The following is a 14266-nucleotide window of genomic DNA, read 5'->3' on the forward strand; positions in this document are numbered from 1 at the left end:
CTCTAGAAGAGCTTTTTCTTTAAAAAATTAAAACCACTGTTCTTACCACTCGATGGCCTTCCTTTTACTGCAAAGCAGAAATGAGAGGGCCTCTGGGCTTCTAGATTAGTAATCTTCACCTTTTTCTAACCTGGAATCCATCTTTATCCCAAAGAATGCACTGGGGAGACCAATTCCTTATTTTAAAAAACATATATTGGCATGGACATAGGTGCTCCGGCTTGCCCCTGCGATTGAGGGGTCCAAGGCTGTGCGACATTCATGCACATGCTGATCTCACTCATGCACCCCACATGTCATGCACATGTCCTGCAGCTTGCACACATGATGCAAGCATGACCTGAGGCATGCATGAGTGATGTCAGCATGCCCCATGGCATGTGTGCACAGCCGCCACAGAATTTTCAGGGGGCCCAGGCATCTCCTTGAAATTTTTTGGAGGGTGCTTGGCCCCCCGGTGCCCCCTAGTTGGCACCACTCAATGTAGTGCTGCAGTTGTTACCTGCCTTGGATTAGGAGGTAGTGGATTCTAATCCACCAGTTGAAGATTAATGTTCTAGATGTTGCCAGGACTAAAACTCCCATCATCCCTGACTACTGACCATGCTGGCTTGTACTGCTGGGATTTGGGATCCAAAAAGATCTGGAGGGCCACAGCTTTCTCCTTACCGCATTACAGAACTGACCAGGTGCGGATTTAGGTTTGATGAGGCCCTAAGCTGCTGAAGGTAATGGGGTCCTTTATATGTCCAGCTGTCCTTTGTCAACAACAAATTGTCACGTTTTGTGTGTTGAATATATGCTATATGGTAATTTATGGACCTAATAGGTATCTAAAGCCATTTGCAACCAGTCCATGCAGAATGTAGGCACCCTATATACAGTGGTACCTCGGGTTAAGAACTTAATTCGTTTTGGAGGTCCGTTCTTAACCTGAAACTGTTCTTAACCTGAGGTACCACTTTAGCTAATGGGGCCTCCCGCCACTGCCATGTGATTTCCGTTTTCATCCTGAAGCAAAGTTCTTAACCTGAGGTACTATTTCTGGGTTAGCGGAGTCTGTAACCTGAAGCATCTGTAACCAGAGGTACCACTGTATAGAAATTAGCAAACCAGTGATATTTTAGGGAGCAGGCTAGCAGGCAGGGGCCATTACTTACACCATAGGAGCCTACACAACACAAAACACTGTTGCTGTATGTAGGATTAATTTTATTTCTTTTTTATCTTATATTTTGGAAATGTACATCCAGGGTTTCCCCCCCTTTAAATATTTTTTGGGGCCCCAAGAGAGTGCAGCCTTAAGCTAAAGCTTGTTTGGCTTATACGTAAATCCGGCACTGGAACTGACCACCCCTGGAGGAATATAATTACTCACAGAAATACCCTTCTAGCTTCCCCACAACACACCACTATCTGGAGAACAGAGCAGCCCACATAAATGATGGACCATGCTTTAAGCAGATGTACACGGTCTGAAGCGCAACATCAAAAAAACTAAGATCATGGCCACTGGTTCCCATCACCTCCTGGCAAATAGAAGGGGAAGAAATGGAGGCAGTAAGAGATTTTACTTTCTTGGGCTCCATGATCACTGCAGATGGTGACAGCAGTCACGAAATTAAAAGACACCTGCTTCTTGGGAGAAAAGCAATGACAAATCTAGACAGCATCTTAAAAAGCAGAGACATCACCTTGCCGACAAAGGCCTGTATAGTTAAAGCAATGGTTTTCTCAGTAGTGATGTATGGAAGTGAGTTCTGGATCATAAAGAAGACTGTTTGTCGAAGAATTGATGCTTTTGAATTATGGTGCTGGAGGAGACTCTTGAGAGTCCCATGGACTGCAAGAAGATCAGACCTATCCATTCTGAAGGAAATCAGCCCTGAGTGCTCACTGGAAGGACAGATCCCGAAGCTGAGGCTCCAAGACTTTGGCCACCTCATGAGAAGAGAACACTCCCTGGAAAAGACCCTGATGTTGGGAAAGATGGAGGGCACAAGGAGAAGGGGAGGACAGAGGATGAGATGGTTGGACAGTGTTCTCGAAGCTACCAGCATGAGTTTGACCAAACTGTGGGAGGCAGTGGAAGACAGGAGTGCCTGGCATGCTCTGGTCCATGGGGTCATGAAGAGTCAGACACAACTAAACGATTAAACAGCAGCAACACATGGTACATAAGCACTCCAAAAGCACAGATTTCTGTGCTACAAAAAGAAACATGGCGTAGTGATTGGAGGACAAGGGAGACCTGAGTACAACTCCCCACTCAGGTATGACATTCACTGTGTGACCTTGGGCGTGTGTCTCTCTCTGACCCTAATTGCTACCTCGCAGAGCTACTATTGTGAAGACATAAGTGGCAGGGGAGCTATCTTGGGAAAAGTGGAATATAAGTGACATAAATATCCAAAAGTGGGTTGAAATATTGCTGTTAAAGTGCTCTTGAAACCAAAGCTACCGTAATTTGCTCTACCTCGTTGAATCTTGAATATATACAAAGAAATCCTTTGTATATAAACCTTTCCTGTGAATACATGAGAGTATTTGAAATTGTCTTCCTGACTGTTGAGGGGATTTATCTAGTTTGTTGGACAAGCATCATGCAGGTGGTCACAACAGTGATTTCTAGCATTTCAAAACAAACCATGTATGACACCTCCAAAAAGTGCAGGGAGGGAGACACTAGCTGGGTGAGAAGAAAATTCCCAGACACGTAGAATGTCGATGTGCATTTCAACCTGTTTTTAGGTGATTATTGATTTTATTTTTTGAATGTTTTAATGTGTTCTTTTCTACTGATAATTTTATTGTTTCGTTCTCTTTGTAGCATGCCAATTTCACTTTCTTTCAATTTCTCATTTTTCCAGTCTTAACATAGGTTCTCCACATTTCCATTTTAGTTTGAGAATTCTTTTGGAAAAAGTCCAAAACATTTTTAATATGCACATTTTTATATGCAATGTTGCCTAGCACACACATTTTTTCCCAAGCAATTTCCCCATGTGTGATACATTCTTTTATGTTATTTTCACTAATACATGCTCATGTCACCCTACATGTTCCTCAACTGGAGGATGGCATTGCAAAATTCAGAGAAGTGTGAATTTTGAAGGACAGCTGTGTTTCGTTCAGTAAGTTTCTCTTTACCAAGCTGAATCAAATCTCTCTCCCAGCTCAACCATCAGCTGAGCAACATCACTGGATACAACCAATTGTATAAAGCAGTGTTTCCATGTGGGGAGTTGTAAAAGCAGCCAGTTCCATTTGGAGAATCCTTGCAGTCCTTTTCCATACTTAAATAGTGGGAGCAATGTGTAGAGCTCCCATGTAATGGTGTCAGTTGCTTGCACATGAAATACTTCCCTGTAATTCCTAACACGCCCCATTTGCTCCAATAGGCATGTATGGGATGGCAGCTTAATATATGAACCGGGTATAGGTGACAGGAATCTGAAAGTGTAAAATGGATCCACTGAAAACACTCCATTTCAGAAGGTTACTCTGTAAGCTAGATTGGACAATACTTGTCCCCAGATCCAGACAATAACAGCATGATCTGAGCTTACCTATGCTGACTTTTATGCATTTAAGCCAGAGCATTCAAACCTTTCTGATTCATCAGCACAGATCCTTACTGACATCACAATGTCAGGTGATTTGGTGCTTTGATGTCCCAAACCTGGGACGTCAAAGCACCTCACAAACAGACTGAGGGACCTTCAGTTTTTCCCAGGGTTTGTAATGAATTTAACCCTTTAAAAAACATTGGGTGGGGTTCCAAAGTGCCTCAGCCCCTAGGAGCTGGTGCCTATGCTCAGCAGTAACCAGTTTCAGGAGCCACCTCCTGGCAGCTGCCATTTTATTTTCCCAGAATGCTCTCTGGAATGATGCAAACCCCAGAGCATTTTGGGAGAATGACATGGCCGCCTCCAGTAGGTGGTTGCCAACAGTTTTCCTACTGCAATTTCCACTGGCAGCAGCAAAATAAAGAAGGAAGGAAGGAAAACAAAATGCATGTTATTTTAAGAAACATATAATGAAATAAATTAAGTTTTTAAATAACACAGACAAATGGAACAATGAAATAGCGGGAAATCTTGGATACCTCTATTGAATGAGCTTTCAGGCTCATTTGCAATATGCTCACTTTGATCCTGCTAGCGCAACACTTCTGATCAGAAAGATTCAACCCCGCTGTCTAGTGGGCAGGGGGGAACCTTTGCTGCTAGAAGCTATTTCCATTTTTCCTCGCTTTATTTGCTGTGTCTCCAATCTGCTAGTACACTCCGGTGACCATAAGACAGACAACTGGCCGGCCTGAGGCTCATAACATGGGAAGCAAAACAGCGAGGGCTGGAGAGAGAGAGAGAGAGAGAGAGAAAGAGAGAGAGAGAGAGAGAATGGTGGGGAGACACACGAGTCAATGTGGACCATTAAAACGGTAACTCTATCTAATGCTTGCTCGGCTGTTAATGAGGACAGGAAGGGGTAAGAACATGTTTGTAGGAGCAGAGGAAGGATAAAAATAAAGCACTCAGAACGATGATGTCTCTCGCTCTAATCGCCCCATAAAATGGATTTAAGCAGCTTGTCAGAGACTTTCCAGTGTCTCTTTTTTATTGTTCCTGGCCATATAATTCTTTCCTTAAAGGGCCCATCACCAGATTAATTAAGCATTATGCAAAAAAGGAGGAATGGAGGGGGCAGAAGGGCTTGCTGAATGAATTCCTCCCTCGGGAAGGGTGTTGAGATACAAATTCCAAGGCAAGCGAGAAACGCGAGGTTCAGAGGCAAGAGGCTGGTGGGGATTATCAAGTAAATCTCAAGGAAGGATCGCACCCTATTGCCACAGGTCACTCGTGCCTCTGCCACCAGGTGGGTGGGGTGGAGGAACGTGGGCGCAGGTGCAGATAAAGGAGGCAGATCAGGAGGTAGAACTGGTCGGAGGACCCCCTGTCAATCGCACAACACCACCGTGATACCAGGTGACCATTTCCCCCACATACATGGGTCTTGAGGGGTGTTTTGCAAGTGACTGATTGCCAGGTGTTGCCAAGCCCCTTGCTGTGTGCTTCACGATATACCGTATTTTTTGCTCTATAAGACTCACTTTTCTCCTCCTAAAAAGTAATGGGAAATGTGTGTGCGTCTTATGGAGCAAGTGAAGGCTGCGCAGCTATCCCAGAAGCTAGAACAGTAAGAGGGATCGCTGTGCAACGATCCCTCTTGCTGTTCTGGCTTCTGAGATTCAGAATATTTTTTTTCTTGTTTTCCTCCTCCAAAAACTAGGTGTGTCTTATGGTCTGGTGTGTCTTATAGAGTGAAAAATATGGCAGTGCTCTGCAAGAGGCACAGCAAGTCCTGGCAGTCATCTAAGCATGGCCTGATGCGGTAATTTTATCTAGAACCCCCATTGGACTCAAAAGAGCACTAAGAAAGTTCGCAGAATACTGTGAATGTCTCAAAATCAACTATCAAAAGACAAAGATACTCGCTTTCGGGGGGAAACCAAAGCTTAGAAGCCGGGAACTTCAAGGCCACAAATTAGTACAAGTCACAAATTATAAGTATCTAGGAAAGGTGGTACCAACAAACTTCAGGAACCAACAAACTTCACGTAAACTCCATTGGGAAGCCAGCCAGAGCCAACTGTGCTACCAGGCTGGCTCCGGGCAGCTGAGCCTGCCGCTGCCACATTTCCCGGGGACAGATTTGCAAATCTGGGGACCTTCTGGGGACGGAATTTGTCCAGGGACAGATTTGCAAATCCGGGGACTGTCCCTGGGAACTGGGGACGTCTGGTAACCCTACTCTAGAGGCCAGTCCCTCTGCTACAGGGAGCCTTCTTGGTAGTGGCACCCACCCTGTGGAACATGCTCCCATCAGATGTCAAGGAGATGAGTAACTATATAACCTTTAGAAGACATCTGAAGGCAGCCCTGTATAGGGAATCTTTTAAAAGTGTAATGTTTTATTTTGTTTTCATATGTGTTGGGAGATCATCATCACCATCATCATCATCATCATATCTCAGTTCTCCTGGCATACCACTTCCCTTCCTCCCCATCCAGAGAGCTTGCCTCACAGTGGACTAGCTCCATCTTGCTGTCAGCCCCTGGCTTCTACAATCCTGTCCTCATTTTGAAACAGTCACTTTACAGCAAAAGAGGATTTTGTTACATGTGCAGTCTCTCTCTCTCTCTCTCTCTCTCTCTCTCTCACACACACACACACACACACACACACACATTCTTCCCACAGCTGAACAACTTCCCTCCAGCTCACAGGGCAATCCATCATCAGCTTGAGCTGACATGCAGAAAGTTTCTGCCCAAGGGGGATTTCCCCTCTCCGCTCAGAGTGAAAAGCATGTGAAAACAGCTGGCCCTCCTCAAACAGTCATCTCAAAGAGAGCAGGTTTATGCTTCCATGAATCCCGAAGACCGTAGATTGACAGCCCACACACCTGCCCATGCCTTTCATATTTGCATGTGCCAGAAAGAGAGGGAGAGGGAGAGAGGTTGCGCTTTCTCTTCTGTAAACAAGGGCTTTATCATAGTACTGTAGCAAAGAAACCAACCGAATAGGCCACTTCCTAGGCAGAGTCGCAAAGTGCCAAAGAATTTTGCAAATATTAACTTCAAAGCATGCATTTCCTTATGAGCCAATAATCGCCTTATGCTTACTGAAGACATGTCTGTCCTGATCTCCTTCCCAGGAGCTCAGTGTATTTAGCTATTTGTTTGAAGCAGCAATTCTTTACACATTTACCAGGGAGGGACGCGGGTGGCGCTGTCGGTTAAACCACAGAGCCTAGGACTTGCCGATCAGAAGGTCGGCGGTTCGAATCCCAGCAACGGGGTGAGCTCCCGTTGCTCGGTCCCTGCTCCTGCCAACCTAGCAGTTCAAAAGCACGTCAAAGTGCAAGTAGATAAATAGGTACTGCTCCAGCGGGAAGGTAAACGGCGTTTCTGTGCGCTGCTCTGGTTCACCAGAAGCAGCTTATTCATGACCCGGAAGCTGTACGCCGGCTCCCTTGGCCAATAAAGCGCAGCAACCCCAGAGTCGGCCACAACTGGACCTGATGGTCAGGGGTCCCTTTACCTTTACCTAACTCAGTGGAACTGTCTTCAGAGCAGACACACATAGAGTTGCACTCTAAAATGTCTCTATGGCACCCATCGGTTAAAAATCTCACTCTCCCCATGATCAGTGCTTTGCATTTATCTTGAAATCAAGGTTATAGTTTCTAACTTTACAATTTTCTAAATTATAAATCAGCAGGTGCAAAGTTTATGCAAACCTGTGACCTCTCCAGGTGCTGGGAGTAGGAGTGCCAGCAAAATGGGACCAAACTCAGAGGCAGGTGCCCGGCAGGAGGTCAAGGCAGGGCTGGGAAGGAGAGCAGGCATACTAAAGAATAGGCTGCAAAGCTGAGGCATCCAGAAATGAAACACATGACTTCTCCCAAAGAATCATATTTTTTTTAAAATCGTATTTTTTAAAAATAACTTTTTTATTCAAAATTAAAACAAAATATATTATCCAGAAACATATCATCCTTATTTTCCCCCATTTTTCCTCCCTCCCCTCCCTCCCGCCACAGAACCCACCCACCCCCACCCCCCGACTTCCCTCCGTTCCAGTCTTTGGTTTCTCTAAAAATGCTGTTTTCTGCATGTTATACAGTTGTATAGATCCTCAAACTCTTTAGCTGATTATTATCAATAAAAAGTTTGTGAATGTTTATTCAAAACCAGCCAAGGAGTCCAGTTCACTTTGTTGTGTCTTCAAATACTTTGTCAAAGGTTCCCCTTCATCTTTAAAGTCACAGTTACCCTTGTCCTGTAGCTTGTATGTCAGTTTTGCCAGTTCTGCATAGTCCATCAACTTTTCTTGCCATGATTCTTTAGTTGGGGTTTCTTCAGTCTTCCATCCTTGTGCTATTAAAACTCTCGTGGCCGCTGTCGCATACATGAAGATGTTTTTGGCAGATCTTGCCGTACAATCCCTAATAAAAATGCTTCAGGTTTTTAAACAAATGTTAAATGGAACATTTTCTTCAATTCGTTGTATATCATTTCCCAAATTTTTAAAATTACCTTACAATCCCACCACATATGATAAAATGTCCCCTCCTTTTCTTTACACTTCCAACATATATTTGAACTAGTTTTGTACATTTTCCCTAACTGCACTGGTGTTGTGTACCATCTGTACATCATCTTCATGTAATTCTCCTTCAATAGGGAACAATCTGTAAATTTTAAATCAGTTTTCCATAATTTTTCCCAATCTTCCATCATAATGTTGTGACCTACATCTTGTGCCCATTTAATCATAACTGATTTTACCTCTTCATCTTTCGTCTCCCATTCTAATAGTATGCTGTATGCGGCCTTCAGTAATTTCAGTTTCCCTTCAATCACTTCCGTTTGAAACCTAGATCTTGTATAACTTCTCCCAAAGAATCATGGGAACTTTATCCCCCGCCCCACAGAGCTGCCATTCTCAGCACCCTTAACAAACTGCAATTCCCAGGGAAGTTGTTGCTTTAAATGTATGGAGCATGTATGGAAGACCAAGGTTCCACTTAGCTATGAAATTTGGTTGGTTAATTTAACCCGGCCATCAGCTCTCCAATTAAACCACTCCACAGGGTTGTTGCGATGATAAAACTAGAATAGGTGAGAGCTATGTACAGTGGTACCTCGGGTTACAGATGCTTCAGGTTACAGACTCCGCTAACCCAGAAATAGTACTTCGGGTTAAGAACTTTGCTTCAGGATGAGAACAGAAATTGTGTGTGGTAAAGTGAAAGGTAAAGGACCCCTGGACGGTTAAGTCCAGTCAAATTCAACTATGGGGTATGGCGCTCATCTCCGCTTTCAGGCCAAGGGAGCCAGCGTTTGTCCACAGACAGCTTTTCCGAGTCATGTGGCCAGCATGGCTAAACTGCTTCTCGCTCAATGGATCACTGTGACGGAAGCCAGAGCGCACGGAAATGCTGTTTACCTTCCCTCCACAGCGGTACCTATTTATCTACTTGCACTGGTGTGCTTTCGAACTGCTAGGTTGGCAGGAGCTGGGACAGAGCAACAGGAGCTCACCCCGCCACATGGATTCAAACTGCCGACTTTACAATCAGCAAGCCCAATAGGCTCTGTGGTTGAGACCACAGCGTCCCTATTTGCCTCTATTCCACTCCCCACATTACAAGTTTCTCCCTTTTGCAAATTCTGACACTCTCATACTTGGAATGCTGCTAGAAAATGCCCATCTAGCTGTGCACTGGCCATACAAGTGGCCAGAGCTCATGCTCAGAAGCTGTGCCAGAGGATGCGCATCGCACATGTACTTCTATCACCGCTTGCCTTGGTGAGATCTGCCAAGTTCCTGCATTTCTGATAAGTTTTCATTTGCGCCACATCTCTCAGGGCTCTGCCTCTCTGAAAGAGACGAGAATTGCAGATAGGCAAAGCGTTTATGTCGCCTTAGAGTTAGAGCAACTTTAAATAGCATCTATCATTTTAATCTCCGCCGCCTCTTGCTTTAAAGCGGGAAGCTCAATTTGCTGCAGAACGGTGTTGAAAGGAAATGACAGAAAGCCTGAGCAATATTTATACTAATACTGTCTCCAGTTAGGCCAATTTCCCCCATACAGAATCGTTTACAACTCACAAGATGGATAAAGCAGGGTGGGGCGGAGAAGAGAAGGCTCATTGCTGGTCTCTTATTGCATTTTCTGGCAGCATCTTTGAAGGCCTCTGTGCCCTGTCCAGGCAATAAGAGCCCAGCGTGTCACGCAAAGCACCATCTTCTTCTTTCTGAAGCATTGAGGGACTGAAAAACCCACCACATGCCTCTTTCTCCACTAGGGCCAATCTCAAATTAGATTGTTCTCATGCACATGCAGCAGGCAGATGTACCTTAATGGAAACTGAGGTTGGCTGGGGAAAGGGGGAAATGCTTCCGGTACAAAATAGGTTGTATGCAGTTTATAAATCACACCAGGAAATGATTTCTGTCGTTTTGAAGTCGCAAATGGAAGGGTTGCAGCCTTGAAAGACTTGTTGCTTGTCATCAGGTTTGCAGAAAAAAGAAAAAAGGTTGAGATAGTGTATAATTTGAAAAATATTTTTAGGTAGCTGCCTTGGTCTAGAAGAAAGAGAAAAATTATCTGAAAGTCACAGTTGGGCAGTACTGTTATTAGGACAAACCAAACCGAAGCAAAATAGTACGTGAGTTTGCCAAACTTTGAGATGTTACTCAAAGCAGGAGGTGGGTGCATGAAATGGGGGAAAGGTTATTTTAAAAATAATAATGGGATGGATCTTGAAGGCTTGAGACCTGCATTTAGACTTGGCCTGAAGGTGGAAATACAGACTGGAGGGCCGAGTGCTCCTAACCTGGCCAGGGGACTATCAAAATGGTAGAGTCACTGCTGCATCCGAAGTCCAGAGTAGCTGGGACAACCCACTCAGATGCAAAGCTGTCAACCGCCCTTAATTGGTGGGAAAGTCCCTTATCCCAGCGCCATGTCCTGCTGCTGTCCCTTATTGATGATGTCCCTTAACTTTCCCGGGTTTCAAAGGAAGCAGCTCCTCTCCCTCCCTCCCTGCCGGCCAGGGAGGAGGGAGGCTTCAACTGTGTTGCTTGGCTGCGTTGCTCACCCAATAAGGAGTCTAAGAAAGACTCCTTATTGGGAGGTGGAGCTTGCATGCCTTGTGCCTGGTAACTCGCCTTTGCTCAGCGCTTCCCAGCGGAGAGGTGACGGTGGTTTTCCTTGCTGCATCCCTTTTGCCGGGTTGCTGTGCTGTGGGAACCACCGCTTGAGGCTTCATTTGGCTGCTGGCTGGGCTTTCTGCCTTTGGCTCGGAGGGGCTCAGAAGTTGAACATACCTGTGCTGGGGAAATCCCTTATTTTGGCTGCTGATCCCTTATTTTCGAGGCTGCTGGTCCCTTATTTTCAGATCTGTAAGTTGACAGCTATGCTCAGATGGGTGGTGTGCAAATACAACAACAACAATTCTTAAGCCCTGTCAGCTCCTGCCAGTCAGGCCAGACGGTGGGGTGGCAGTTTTCCCAGAGGTTATTGCTGCACCCACTCCAGGTTGACACAGCATAGGGGACAGGATCAGACTCCTCTAAACCCCTGTCCCCCGTCCCCCATGGAGATGGTAGCCTCCCAGTTGCTTCGGCCGAAGCTGGGCTTCTACTGCAGCGACACTCCCCTCACCAGCAATGCTCCTCTCCACAGGCAGAGGCCAGTGCAGAGGAACCCATGCTTCATCTTAACCACCTCCATGCCAGCACCTGGATTGCAGCCTGAGTCTCTGTTGAGTGCTTATGGGTATCAGATTACAGCTAGAAATCTGGGATGAAGAAGCAATGGCTGATCCCAATTCTTGTAAGGATTAAACTTGGCTGCTACCCAACTCTGTCTCATCAAGACTTAAGAAAATTATGCAAATTCTCCTTCATGTATTCTGAGGGTGTTAATTCACCACCTTTACTCTGAATAACCAAATATTTGATTAATATTTGTGTGTGTGTGTCATAACATCTAAAGATGTTTAAGCCTATATATCTATCATATCTATATGATAGATATATGATATATCTATCATATGTGTGGTGGCCACAAGATTCACCTTGTATATTGTATGTGTAGCATTAAAAGCAACTTGATCTGTTTGGAATCTACTCTGTGTCTTTTCAATTCATCTTGTTATTTGAGTCTGAATCAGGCATAGGCAAACTCGGCCCTCCAGATCTTTTGAGACCACAATCCCCATCATCCCTGACCACTGGTCCTGTTAGCTAGGGATGATGGGAGTTGTAGTCCCAAAACATCTGGAGGGCCGAGTTTGCCTATGCCACTCTGAATCACATCTGTTAATCTGAAGCTCTGTTCACCCCACCCCATTTGATTATAATGGAGAACCTAAAAATAACTGTGGCTTTTTTCTCTTTTCACAGAAGTGAATGAAATTTGCAGGCTAAGAAGCCTCTCCGACTGAATTAAGCCTGCCAGATTTCAGGCAGGAATTTTCATTCAAGGAATCTTCTAAAGTTTATTTTTTCAAAAAGAAAAAAAGGATCTAACTTTCAATTTTATGCTGGAATTGGGTGCTATTTGCAGTTTATTTGCCCATTCCAAGGAGATGAAACCGGCCAACTTTCAGAATCACAAGTGCAGTGGTTCTCTCACCTGGGCAGACCTTACCATTCAGGGATGGGTAAAATAGAAATCACTTAACTTATCTTAGGTTTTTTTTTAATGGGTGATCAGTCTGTAAACTGGTGGTAGGTGATGGAGGTGGTCCTGAGTAACAGTAATGTTTACATAGTTCTCAGTAAGCAATGAAAGTTGGAGTTTACTTCAGGGCCAATCCAGCTTAGCTGAATGTGGGCAGAGGAGCTTTTGAGGGGGAAGGAAGAAAATATGAATACATTAAATGCAGTGGAATTACAGGTACCCCAGAACTGGAGACAGAAAGGTGACATTTTGAACATGCAAACTGAAATTTGGAGGAATGTGGAATGGAAATGAATAAAAGGCATCAAATAAGCACAAGCAAGTGTTGGTGGAAGGACTAGAAGAGAAGATTGTGAAAAATGAGAGAAACTAAACAGGACAAATAATAAAAAACAGAGTAGGCATTGTTGGAAAACAAAAAATAAAAAGGAACAAATCAATCACACAGAAAGCCCTACAAGTGAACTGAGTGGAATTACCTTACATGGAACTCTCCTGGAAGTTTATGAATACAATGAAGTTAACATGAACCAGAAAGAAAAGTGTTAAGTTGTGGGTGAACATATCAGATGACACAGCGATTCTCCAAACAGCTCTTGTTTATTCACAGGTCAGTACAGAACTGAACTGAAGGGTTCAGCCAGCCTGCTTATATAGAGCTCTAGTACAACGTAACTGTAACAACTTTCTGTAACTATCCAATCACTGAACCTCACTTTCGATCCCTTATTTGCATATGTGGACCTGAGTGAAAACTATCTACAGTATCCCCCTGCTGGCCCAGGGTGAGAACTTCAATACATAACAAAAAGAGCGGGATGAAAACAATTTGAGTGAAGCGTTGGTTTTCTATTGTTTGAAAGGAAAGAGAAAATGATTGGGGAGGATACCATGAGTCCCAGAGCTCTTCCAGGGCTCTTTCTTGTACAGGGGTCACAAAAGAACAGCAGCCACTCGAAAAGCAAACACTTGAGCATCCCTCTCCTAAATTGCTGTGGTTGGAGTGCCCTCAGAAAATCGTTCAATGTGATTAAAACCTAGACCTGTCAGTCAAAATGAAAGATTCTCCAACCTCTCTGCTCTGTTCTGACTTAGGGCTTGTCCACACATATTCTTGCCTGGCCACTTTCCCCTAGGGAAAAGCTGCTCTTCACTGCTGAATTGGAGCAATGGTCAATGGGGTTTTCTGCAGACTGATGTTTGCTCAGTTTCAGCCGTAAAGAGTGGATATTCCTAAGGGAAGTGGCAGGGAAGCAGAAATCCACTAGGACAGTGTTTCCCAACCTTGGGCCTCCAGCTGTTTTCGAACTACAATTCCCATCATCCCTGACCACTGGTCTTGCTAGCTGAGGATTATGGGAGTTGTAGTCCAAAAACAGCTGGAGGCCCAAGGTTGGGAAATGCTGCACTAGGACACAAGCTTTCTAGGGGTGCAGAAGTGTGGACAACCCCTCAAGCACAGAGCGTTTTCCTAGTGGCCTTCGTTTTGCTTTTTGGAAAGAAAAAGAAATCTTCAGAAGTCACCTTATTTTAAATGGGAAATGGGGAGGCACCCCAGCCCACAGAATGACTCGTAGATTTAGGGAGTCGTTGATCTATCTCAAGACATCTTGTGAGCAGTGAAATCCAACTCAGGCATGTGAAAACCTCACCCACATCCCTTTATTCACCTCATAATTCAGGTTGCACTCAGAGCCAAAGCAAACGATAAAATCTATCTCTAGATCTATAGATCTGAAATGGGTTAATCCGCAACTTGAGGTCTTCTGCTGGTGCCTCTGGGCAAAGTGAGGTGGCAGGTGGCTCAGGTCTCTCCCACATTGTGCTTTGTAATGTGTTCAGAGAGCCTGTAAGGAAAGGAATGAGGCATTTTTTAAAAAATGGATGGGAAAGGGCAGGAAGTATGGGGTCCACCAAGAAAGACCCTGGGCTCAGGCCCCCTAAGTCATCCCACTCACAGGCATTGTCTTCTTGGTACATCAGCTTCCGAGTTCAAAAATA

This window comes from Podarcis tiliguerta (assembly GCF_965153285.1).
Source record: "Podarcis tiliguerta genome assembly, chromosome: 2".
NCBI lineage: Eukaryota > Metazoa > Chordata > Lepidosauria > Squamata > Lacertidae > Podarcis > Podarcis tiliguerta.